Source organism: Xenopus laevis, chromosome 8L, assembly GCF_017654675.1.
Source record: "Xenopus laevis strain J_2021 chromosome 8L, Xenopus_laevis_v10.1, whole genome shotgun sequence".
In the NCBI taxonomy this organism is placed as follows: Eukaryota; Metazoa; Chordata; class Amphibia; order Anura; family Pipidae; genus Xenopus; species Xenopus laevis.
This window is the reverse complement of record NC_054385.1, coordinates 125,500,184-125,512,713: the sequence shown is the minus strand read 5'-3', so window position 1 is coordinate 125,512,713 and position 12,530 is coordinate 125,500,184. Positions and strand designations below refer to the sequence as shown.

The 12,530-nt window shown below is 42.6% G+C and overlaps 1 protein-coding gene and 1 long non-coding RNA gene across 2 annotated transcripts in view; both read left to right on the top strand.

Annotated features, from left to right (window-relative positions):
- The window catches only part of mhc1b.L (major histocompatibility complex nonclassical class Ib L homeolog), a 175,480-nt gene that overhangs the window by 101,076 nt on the left and 61,874 nt on the right, over positions 1–12,530 (top strand).
- On the top strand, positions 2,206–10,670 carry LOC121397204. The gene is made up of 3 exons (XR_005963581.1): positions 2,206–2,471; positions 9,491–9,642; positions 9,987–10,670. It is a non-coding gene; the product is annotated as an uncharacterized LOC121397204 (long non-coding RNA).

Below are 12,530 nucleotides of genomic sequence, written 5' to 3'. Positions count from 1 at the left end.
TGTTTGATAATATTTCATCTATGATTATGTCATTATTCAATTAGAGAGGGTCCAGAGAAGGGCAACTAAGCTGGTAAAGGGAAAATCTTAGCTATGAGGAAAGACTGGCCAAATTGGGGATGTTCACGCTGGAGAAGAGGCGCTTAAGGGGTGATATGATAACTATGTATAAATATATAAGGGGATCATATAATAATCTCTCTAATGATTTATTTACCAGTAGGTCTTTCCAGCTGACACAAGGTCACCCATTCCGATTAGAAGAAAAGAGGTTCCAGCTAAATATTAGGAAGGAGTTTGTTACAGTTGCCGGCCTATGGGCGTCCAGAAGACAAATCAGGACCTACATATGTCTTCTCAGAGCCGCCATTAGAAATCACAGGGCCCCGTACAACTAAAATTTGGGGCCCTGGCCCCCAAGCCCCGCCCCAGATCCAGCCCACTCCACACCATAGTTAAAAGACCACAGAGACATCAGTGCTAGAAAAGGTAACCCCCCCACACACACGTTATAAAAAGCTTATAAGTTAAAAAAAAACTGTTGCACCAGGGCCCCCCATAAAAGTTTTTTTTAAAAAAAATTGGTGGTCAGGGCTATAAAAAAAAACCACATTGGCACCAGAGACTCCCATAAAAGTTTTTTTTTTTAAAAAAACAAAAACATTTGTGCCAGGACACCCTTGCAAGTTAAATATCGGGGCCCCAGAGAATATTTTTTTTAAAAAATTGGTGGCAGAAGCCTATAGACTATTAAAATAATACATTGGTGACCAGGGAATTAAAAAAAAAAACCACACATTGGTGTTCAGTAGAATTGAACTCATGGCTTCAGGACTTCAATTTCTGCTGTTTTCATGACTTCAGGTCTTTTGCCGCTTCAGGACTTAAATTTCTTCTGTTTTCATGACATTGGGTCTTTTCACCGCTTTACGACTTCAATTTCGGCTGTTTTCATGACTTTGAGTTTTTTCACCGCTTCAGAACTTCAATTTCAGCTGCTTTTGTGACTTCGGGTCTTTCCACTGTCAAGGGGGCCCGGCTATTTAGAAAAGTGCAGCACAGCCCCCTTCAGGCCCGGGCCCAGTACAGCAATGCCCCTCTGATGACGTCCTCTGTCTTCTTCTACAATTTAATATAAATTTAATTGGCTAGGCAGCAGTCATAATGGGGAAACTTCGGGCAACTTGGGAAAATGAAATACTCCAAACACCATCCCACCTCTAGCCGGCTGGAAGGCTTTTTGGGGAGGTTCAATGCCCGAAGAAGTGGGGATTAGTCACTGGGTGACTAAATCTCGCCGAATCTTCCCGTGTGTCTCTGCCCTTACACCTGCCAGCATGAGGAATATAGTCATAGTGGTTGGAAAATGAACGCTATTGCACAAGGGTTCATGGGACAGGCACCACACATGCACACACCTCTACTAACAATAAAAAACTAGAATTCAGGCAGGATCCAGCCATTTTCAGCAGGATTCGGCCGAATTCTTGTGCCTGGCCGAACCGAATCCTTTAAATCATGTGACTTTTCGTCACAAAACAAGGAAGTAAAAACAATTTTAGCCGTGCGTCGTGCGCGGCTCTCTTTTTCCCTCCCCTCACTGATTTGCATATGCAAATTAGGGTTCAGTATTCGGCCGAATCTTTCACAAAGGATTCGGGGTTTCGGCCAAATCCAAAAAAGTGGATTCGGTGCATCCCTATAAAAAACGCAAGACATGTTCTTTGGTGGGGAAAAGGCCACAGCTGATTTTATCAACCAGTTCATATCACCAGAATTCTCATAACAATGTAAACTCCATAAACAATGACAATGATGACCATTTGATATCCCATCCAACCCTGATAATAACCCAATGGGCTGCCTTATTAGATAAAAATATACTGTAACTATATACCAGCTCTCCCACCATAACAAACCAAATAAGCTGCGACAATAATATATATGTATTTTAATTCATTAATTAAGTTTCCTCTTCAGAAAACGATCAGGCCATCCATCGTTTGGTGCTTGATTTCTCCTTGTGTTACATTAAATATCTAGCTTAAGGTGCAAAGTGTAGCACAGGCAAATACACGGCAGACAGTAAGTACAAGGCTCCTTGTGCCCATTGGGGCTCCCTAGCCTGTGTCTGTATGATGCCTGCTGAGTACTGCCAGCACTGCAGTTATTTCTCCTTTCTGCTCAATGCACATTTGTTAACTTGATAGGTGAGTCCTAGGAAATGACGTATGTTTTCAGCAAGGTCTCTCTATTCAAAAGAAATAGACTTTCTTCCCATGGAACAATGCCTGAGAAAGCTTCTGTTTTAAGATTGGAGAGATCATTTAACCCTTCTCACAGTGGAGACATGTGACTGACAGAAATGAAACTAACAATCCATCGTGTTTAGTATAATAACGGGAACACGGCCTGTATCCCCCCTCTGGTGTTTCTGATCTTCAGCCTGGGAACATCTGCTGTGTATTCTGGTGAGTGCAATTAGAGTTTTCATAGTAACTATGATGGTGCTACATGGATAAAAGATAATTACAGGTATGGGACCTGTTAACCAGAATGCTCGGGACCTGAGGTTCTCCGGACAAGGGATCTTTCCGTAATTTGGATCTTCATACCTTAAGATCATATAAACATTAAATAAAGCCAATAGGCTGGTTTTGCTTCCAATAAGGATTCATTGTAGTACAAGGTACTGTTTTATTATTAGAGAGAAAAAGGAAATTGTTTTTCAAAATTTTGATTATTTGGATAAAATGGAGTCTAAGGGGCAGATTCACTAACAGGCGAATTTTCGCCAGCGTCAGCTCTGCACACATCGCACCACTTCGCCAGGCGCAAATGCGCTACAAATACGCTAATTCACTGCGTTGTGAAGTTTTGTCCCGATTGTCGAACAATGGTGACTTTTCGCTAGTGTTACTTCGGCTGTGCGAGCATTTCATAGTGAAGATGCGCTCCCTTTTCACCTACAGTTTTTTATTGTGTGACTACAATTCCTGCATTTATTTGTGCAAGAAATGCAGATAAAAGTTACAGATAAAAGAAAAGGCAACAGACTTTTTAAATTTATTTTGGTTTTCATTTATATTGAACTGTTGATCCAACACCAACCTACAGAAACTCCCACGTAGAGTAGCCCTTATATAGTAACTTTCAATTCACATTATTAATGACTCTTAAAATGATCTCAGCTGATTCCAAGTGGGATGGAAATACTAATTAAACAAAACTCTCTTTTGATTTTAAAGTAGAATCAATCCAGTCTTTTTGCATGTATTTTCAGTAGCTAATGGCTTTTTTATTACTATGAGTCCCCCCCCCCATTGTAAGGGTTTCCAGCTCAGAGTCCATGGTATCAAACTGTACTGCTGGGTGTATGGGTTCTACCCCCGAGATGTGGAAGTGAAGTGGATAAAGAATGAGACAGATGAGATTTACTCAGAGGAATCAGCAGAGATCCTGCCAAACCCTGATGGCACCTATCAGATCAGAGTCAGTGTGGAGGTAACACCAGAGGAGGGCGCCACTTACTCCTGCCATGTGGATCACAGCAGTTTGGAGAAGACAATGGTTGTTCCCTTTGGTGAGTGTCTTGAGGCTGACGGGAATATTACTCTAAACCCACAATATGTGAGATGCCTAAGGGTCATGATAATTTCAGATCAGTAGCACTTTTAATAACAATTTTCTCAATAACTTGAGCCTACAGATTAAGAATAGACCCAAGTAAATGTAAGTAAATTCTGGTAATGAGAACATTATAATTCTGGTGGAATTTTAGATTTTAAAAGTCTGAGATAAGAGCTAATGTTCCTTGGGATGGGGGGAAGCATCCCCAGCTTCGAATCACCTACTTTGTCCAATCACAGTGCAACTACAGTACATGTCCCTCAAAGAGAAACAAAGGCATCAGTCAGTGCTGAATCTCAACCACTCACATTCACACACACTAAGAAATGAAAACAACTGGCACTATGATAGACACGGCAAACCTAGATGGAGCAATTCAGAGAGGAGCAAACTGAGCATGCTCAAGCCCTAGCCCTGGAGGTTTAAGCTGAAAACAGGAAGTCTGATACATATGTCCATGTATACACAATAGAAACACTCCGAACAACATTACTTTGAGGGATTACTGGTGTATTTATATAGACCTTTAGATAAAGCTTACTTCATTTTAGCCTTTCCTTCTCCTTTAACAACAATGAGACTTTACTGTGAAAATTTTTCTTATATCATGTTCTTCTGTCCTATCTATCAATTTTGAGCCATATAAAAAAACTCACTATATGACTAGTTATGAATAAATGTCCTTCTGTATAATGTCATTTACAGTATTCCCTCTTTTTTCACTCCCAATAAACAGAATCCAACAGCAGCAGTCAAAGCCGTTTGTATATATCTGTCAACTTCTCTGTCGTTGTGGTTGCCCTGGTTGTTACACTATATACATGTACATCACACACAAAGGTATTTTCGTTTTGAAATATTTTTATATTGGCTACAGAACTGACTTTTGGTACAATGGTACAAGTATGAGACCCATAATCCAGAAACCTGATTTCCGGGAAGGTCTGAATTACTAAAAGGTCATGCCCCATAGACTAAATTTTTTGGAAATAACTGTAATTTTTGTAAATCATTACTTTTCGTTCTGTAATAATAAAAATGGAAATTAAGCTCAATGAATCCATATTGGTGGCACTTGCTTTGTTTAAGTTTTTATTTTATTCAACTTAAGGTATGATGATCCAAATTACAGACAAAAACCCCTTATCCAGAAAAGCACAGGTGTCAAGAATTCTGGATAAATGATCCCATACCTGTACAGCATCTCCAGTACACTGGTTTGGACCTCTGCAAGTAGATCCTACACCGAATAAAGCCAATCACTGATTGAGTGTTACTAGTGATACAGATCAGCTAGGCTTCTCATTGGGGGCCCTGGGGATCTTGGGAAAACCTTTATTGTGCAATTTTACTTGAAATTTGAATCCAACTTTGATGTTGATAGACTAAATCCCTCATTGTGCTTATTGTATTGTACATGTATGGGATCCATTATCCAGAAAGTTTCAAATCACAGAAAGGCCATTTCCCATAGACTCCATTATATTTAAATAACCCAAATTCTTAAAAATAATTTCCTTTTTCTGTGTAATAATAAAACAGTAGCTTGTACTTGATCCCAACTAAGATATAATTAATCCTTATTGGAAGCAAAACCAGCCTATTGGCTTTATTTAATGTTTATATGATTTTCTAGTGGACTTTAGGCATGAAGATCCAAATTACAGAAAGATCCATTATCCAGAAAACCCAAGATCCTGAATATTCTGGATAACAGGTCACATACCTGTACCGTCATTCTTCTAGTGATGTTGCAGACTAAAGTTTGGAGTGAATATTTCCTAAATCTGCATAAGAGTTCGGCAATAAAGGCTTGGGGCTCCATAAGAGTCATTTAATGAAAATCTTCCCCCGTTTCGATTTATGGAACGTCAAAAATTCGCTAAAATGGATTAAAGTCCATGGGTGTCATTTTTTCTTTTTGTTGAGCAATGCGATGTGTCAAACTTTTTTTTTGATGCGCAACAATTTGTTTCATCCATTGGAGTCTATGGGCGTCGTTTTTGCCATGAAACTCGGCAAAAAATTTCGCTCATCACTATTCATTTGTTCATTGCTGGGGAAAAAACTGTCACGTTTCTAAATCCATTTACTGTAAAATTTGAGCAAACAGTTAATGAGGTTTCCCCCATGATATATTCCCTCAGTAATAGCCAAACCAGACCAACGTTGCCAGGAAGCAGTGTGGTTACACAACCCAGATGTTTTTGGTTTTTAGTTCTCAATATCATTTCTATGGTGTTGTATCTGCATTTCCACCTGCCTTGTGGATCGGCCCACACAAACTCAACCCCAGTTAGCTAATATACAGTATGTGGGTGTTACAGAGGGAATCTATATATAAGCTTTGATCTAACTATTCAAGGGGAGACCTCATCTTCTTTAATATGGAGTACAGACAATTTCAGTTCATATGGGGAAATGTACCCTTATCAGCTCTCCACAAAATCCATATCCAGAGATAGGTTTTTTTTTTGGAAATTTTATTGCTATGAACCAGGAACACTCCCAGTTACATTCTGACCCAAAAACCCAGCACTGTATGTCAACCAAGGAAAATCCAATTGGGGTGACAGCTTTTCCAGTAACTAAGAATTTTAGGGTGCAGCCCTCCTTAAACAATAGTGTCCAGAGAAGAGTTTATCAAATGTTTCATTTATGCAGGGTTGCAACAAAGAATGTGCTCAGTTTCACCTCTGATCCAGGTCCCATGATATGCCTTCTGCTTGTGGTGGTGCAACTTTGCACCCCTTTAAGGAGAACTTAACCCCCCCCAATAAGAAAAGTCCCTACATTCTACAAACTGGAACACCGTTCCAACTGCGCATGCACCAATACTGCGCTCCCTAACCAATGAAGATTGAAGATCCAGAAGATGGCGCCCATGAGCTCCGATGTGTTTGCACAGATACTTGAGCAATGTATTCGGGACACTTTCAGGGTTAATGAACTATGCAGGGGAACTATCTAGGGTAGTAGGTAGGGGCTTTTCTTACTGGGGGGGTAGTTCTCCTTTAAGACGCCAACATTTGCACCTTTTGAATATTAAACAAGGCCAGAAATGTATACAGTATTTTATTAATGGAAGTTTCTAGGTTTTCACACAACAATGTCTGTTGCATTGTAATTTGGAAGCACAAATTCTGGCAGTAGCGATCCTAGAGGGGGCGGGCCCTGGTGCGTGACGCGCAGCCGGGCCCCGCCCCTCTCCGTACAGCCCACATTTTCAATGGCGCGCGGGCTGCCGGGGGCCCCTGAGGGGGTGCGGTCCCTGGCCCGCTCGCGCCCCCTGCTCCCCTGGTATTTCCGCCACTGAATTCTGGCAACCTCTCAGGTTCAACTGATTATTTGTTCAGCCATTCAGTCTCATACAAGGGAACTTAAATGTGTTCTGTGCACCAGAAACTGTACAATCTACAGCAGTGGCACAGCATTATCACTTTCGACCTAATCCGCTTCCTATAAAAAGTGTTGTATCTGATATACACTATATAGTCTGATTTTCTTACTGGAAGGAACATCTGTCCCTACCCATTCAGTGGAGAGTACAGAGTACAGAGTACAGAAGTTGACAGTTTTGGAAGGGAAAATAAGTTATCAGAATGCATTCTGTATGGCCGAAGAATGGCTTGTGATCTGTATCTTTTAAATCCTGGCATCTCAGAAGTGTATTCTTGTGAGTATAACTGAACTGTATTATATGTTTCCTTATTGTCCTGTCTAGCAAGCTACATACAGAATAGTAGCAATTGTATTAGCAGAATATATACTAAAATGTAATAAGTAATCTTGTTATGAGCTGAGTGAGTGTTTATTTGTACCCTGGGTACCCCTGGAACTAAAGAAGGGTGACTGTTACCCCAATGTTTCTATATATCTGTAACCTTGTTATGAGCTAAGGGGGCCCAGCCTGAAGGTCAGTTAGGGGGAGATTTGGGGTGAGTGTTTATTTGTACCCTGGGTACCCCTGGAACTATAGCAGGGTGACTGTTACCCCAATGTTTCTATATATCTGTAACCTTGTTATGAGTTAAGGCGGCCTAGCCTGAAGGCCACTTACAGGGAGATTTGGGGTGAGTGTTTATTTGTGCCCTGGGTACCCCTGGAACTAAAGAAGGGTGACTGTTACCCCAATGTTTCTATATATCTGTAACCTTGTTATGAGCTAAGGGGGTCCAGCCTGAAGGTCAGTTAGGGGGAGATTTGGGGGTGGTTATTTGTGCCCTGGGTACCCCTGGAACTATAGCAGGGTGACTGTTACCCCAATGTTTCTTTATATCTGTAACCTTGTTATGAGCTAAGGGGGCCCAGCCTGAAGGCCAGTTAGGAGAAGATTTGGGGTGAGTGCTTATTTGTACCCTGGGTACCCCTGGAACTAAAGAAGGGTGACTGTTACCCCAATGTTTCTATATATCTGTAACCTTGTTATGAGCTAAGGGGGCCCAGCCTGAAGGCCACTTAGAGGGAGATTTGGGGGTGAGTGCTTATTTGTACCCTGGGTACCCCTGGAACTATAGCAGGGTGACTGTTACCCCAATGTTTCTATATATCTGTAACCTTGTTATGAGCTAAGGGGGCCCAGTCTGAAGGCCAGTTAGGGGGAGATTTGGGGTGAGTGTTTATGAGCTAAGGGGGTTAGACCGTAGAGGAGAACTTAACCCCCCTTTAGAAAAAAGTTCCCACTGGCCCCCCTCCGTGCCTCCCCCTGCACAGTGTTACCCCAGAATTGTGTCCCCTCCAGAAATACTGACCACACATGCAGAGTCAGCGAAGAAGAGCTCACGGGCGCCATCTTCGGCACTTCGGTATTCTTCGTAAAGTGAGAGCTGCAGTGGTGCATGCGCAGTTGGAGCAATCTTCTGGTTCGTGTCAACTGTGCATGCGCTGAAAGTAACGGAAATTGCCAAGTGAAGGAAGAAGACCTAAAGAATACCAAGCACCTGGTATGTGGCAGTGCAGGAGTGGGAGGCACTGTTTTGGGCATCTGTACCGGCTGGTGTATATCTATAGATCAATGCGGCGCAGCGCTAGGGTCCCCATTATCTATATTAAAGCAGCATGAGAGTGGAGCTGGCAGAATACAGTGCCTCCCACTCCTGCACTCCCACATACCAGGGCAGAGCTCCGGACCCGGGGGAGACACAATTGCACAGTTCTGAGCAAGGACGTGTCTCTCACAGACAAGCACGGGCTATGAAACACGGTACCCAGCAGCCTTCTTACAATGGGAAGGGATTGCAGGCAGAATGAAAGCTGCAAATGATCTGTACTCGGTGCATACAGTGGAAGAGTGCAAGTCCTACTGAAATAACCACATCTGTCAAGGGTTACACACATAACCAGCACAGACACACACATAACCAGTTACACATTAGCACAGAGTTACCGTAGCGCTTATACAAAGTACAAACCATTCCCGTTCGTGAATGTGTGGAAGAAGACTCAGGCAGTGAGGGCGCTGCACTCAGGCACTGGCAGGCTCGGGGAACATTGGGAAATCTTTGCCAGTTTGGAGCATCAGTCAGCGGCCAGCAAGATCCAGGGATGAGAAATCGAGTGCCGCTGGATCGATGGTCGCCCTATCGCCTTTTCTGAAGAGGAGTTTTTGTAAGTTCTTTCTTAATAAAGACTTTGCAATTTTAAAATATAATTTGTCTTGTTGTTATTTATTCGTTGTGTACTAACGAATTTTTTTTAAAAAAAATTTGATGTTACACCCATGCAGAGAGTTACAGTTATACAGTTACACAGTTCTAGTTTTGGAACAAAGACAACAGTGAATTCCTCCTACTGGTCACTCCTCTGTTATCTGCTCCCATTCACTGGTCACTTAACCCTTTGTACTTCACTTGCCCCCCAGGAAGCTGGTGCGTGGGGTGAGTGTGATGGAGCGTACCAATAAGTACAGGAGGGGACATCAGAGGGAAGCCATGGTCTGGCAGCAGATCCCGGAAGAATGAAGTGGAGCAGCAGGACGAGGATAAAATGAGTAACACAGAGATGCACCAACAGGTGAGTAATCACTGATACTACCCCCTAATGGCTGGGTGGGAACTGTACATGTAACACCAGGGACCCCACTCCAGAAATAAAATTCCTTTGATTTCAGTACCATAAAAGCTAAATGGAGGTGGGCGAAGTTTGGAGAAGATAAGGGGCAGGGTCTGGGTTGACAATATCCTAAATTTTCATTGACAATTGTGTAATTACTCCACAAAATTCCAGCATTACAACCATTGTGACCTTTAATTGGTCTCAGAATGTCACATGACCTGCGTGTGGAGTATAACCGCCCGTGATCTGCTTGGAGCTGCCGCAGTCAAATTAATGCACAAATTCTGCTTATTTCTTCTCAGAGTGTGGAGGTGGAGCCAGAGAAAGCCGCCAGAACTGAAGGAGAGGAGGGGCCAGGGGAGGAGCATGAGGTGCCAGAGGAACAGGAGTCTGATTCCCACCTCCAATCACACAAATCACTTGGAACGCAGTGTGTCCTACCAGCTGGCCACCCAGGGAGACACGGCCCCCAACTTGAGCAGTGAATGCTCCCACCACTCATTGGCTGAGCTGAAACGACAGTGGGCGGTGGCCAAGCTCCAAAGACACACCCCACCCCCTGTTTCTGACTCTGAAGCACAAGATTCCTTAGGCCCCGCCCCCCAGGAGCCTGTGTATTACACTACAGCAAGTGGGGAGCCCCTGTTACTGAAACTCATTGCTCCGGCGGAGGAGACGACTCCAGTGGAGAAAAGAACCTGCTGTGGGGTGATGTGACTGCTTGGGGCACAACCTGTAATGTGACACTTGCTGGAAAAAAAAAAGCCCGTATTTTACCCATGGGAAGAGAGGGGCCTCGGCTCTTTTTTTGTTAATAAATCTGGACTTTATAAAGTTGAAATGTATCTGTAATATTCTATTTTAGTGGGGATTTCCCTGTTGCTGTTCCCTTGTCACAGATCACTAAAGGGTAACCCCACTCCTGAGGGGCTTCCCCTGAAGGGACGTGTGTGTGTGGCATGAGAGGGGTGAGTGGGGGTGTGGCATGAGTAGGGTGTGTGACATGAGAGGGGTGAGTGGGGTGTGGCATGAGCATTTTTTTTTTTTTTGCCTTGATAAAGCTTCTAAGTGAAACGCACGTCGGCGTTCCCTGATACCAATTGAATTTCGGTCTCCTGATTCACATTTATTTTTTCTCTTTATAACAATCTAACCTAAATGGAGTAACGGTCTGGTCTAGATTGCAATAGACGTGGGTGTGAATTGCCTCTGGTTCAAATCCAACTTTTTCTTTACCAATCTTCATTCTTCATTCCGTGGGTTTGTGGCTTTTTAGGGTCACTTAGTCTATTTTAAGTACTAGGGCAAGATAAATACCAAGGCCACAGCCCCGGTTACCCTGTCCTGCCTTAACTTTGTGGTGTCCCAGGCTTCAGAAACAAAACAGGCAGTTAGTCTACGGGACAACTCCACCATCTATTTTTTTTCCAGTTTCTCTTAACTAATTTATGGATTGTGACCACATGACTTTTTAACCCACTTTTAACTTTGACCATTCATTTTTATACTCCTTTTTAATTAATCATGGAATGACCAAGTTTTATTCACATTAACTTATTGCACTGCACTTTATTGGATAATTAATTGAAAACAAACTGTGAAATACCAGTTGATCAATCTCAGCCTGGATATAAAATGAATCAATTATATATATTTAAATAATGAATTTCTGGTATGAATTGGTGGAGTATTATTAACTTGAACTAAGGTCATTAGAAGTTAAGTCATTTAAAGTATCACTATAAGCTACTTAGAATAAGCAATTGATTGGAATATTAGCCGCATTAGCACTTGATTTGAATTTGCACAGCACTTTATTTATGCACTTATTTGCTTTATAACCTGCTAATTAAATATCAACAGCTATTGGCCGGGTTTCTTTCTCTAAATCAATTTTTTCTAAACGGTTATAGTATGTGACGTCGTCAGACCTCAGCCAAATAGCTATGTAAAAGGGTGTTCACATATAAATAAGGGTATCCATTTTTTATTTTTGTTTTATGAGTGGGGGTGTGACATGAGAGGGGTGAGTGGGGGTGCTCAGGGGAATTAGTTGGGGTATGAGTGTGTCAGTCACTGTTATTGGACACAAAGGGCCTCAGTACAACTTACTACACAGTATTGCTGCAGCCAATCACAGGATGTGCTAAAATAAAAGGCGGGGTGCTATGTGATTATGGATCTGGCGCAGTAAGGGTGGAATTTAGGAGAAGCCCATATTTATGGGGGACATTTACTTTCAGTGCACTAAGAGTAACCCAAAGACTCCAGGGTTTTGATTGGCCTAGGGATGTTATGTTAATGTTGCTGCACCTAGTCCTACTGAGTATCACTATATCTCGCTCTGCTGTGTCATAACAAACCTTGTCCCGTGTGTCTGCGCAGAGAATGGCCGGGGCCTAGTGTGTGGTCAAGATGAAATGCATTGTGGGAAATGTGTGTATGGCTGATAGAGCTGAGGATTGGGAAGGTGCGCGGGGGGTGGGGCCTGTCCTTTATACGGAGCCATTGCTGGACTGTCTGTGCTCTGGATATTGACCCCCCTCCCCAGAGACTCCCATTGGTATTTCCTTAATGCTGAATGGTTTGTCTGTTATCCAATAGGAATGAACTCATTGCAGATACAGCGGCCGTGAGCTGGAATTGTTCCCATTTGTAACATTTTTCCACCAACTAAGAAAAAAAAATTCTATTTATCTTTATTGATCAATGATCAACACTCATTTCCAAAATAAGGGCCCCTGCCCCACTATCAGCGGCTGCTTTTATTGCCTCTCTCTCTCTGGGCAAAGTCTGGAGACTCAGGAGCAGGGGGCGCAACAAGGGGAAGAAGTGAAAGAGGAATC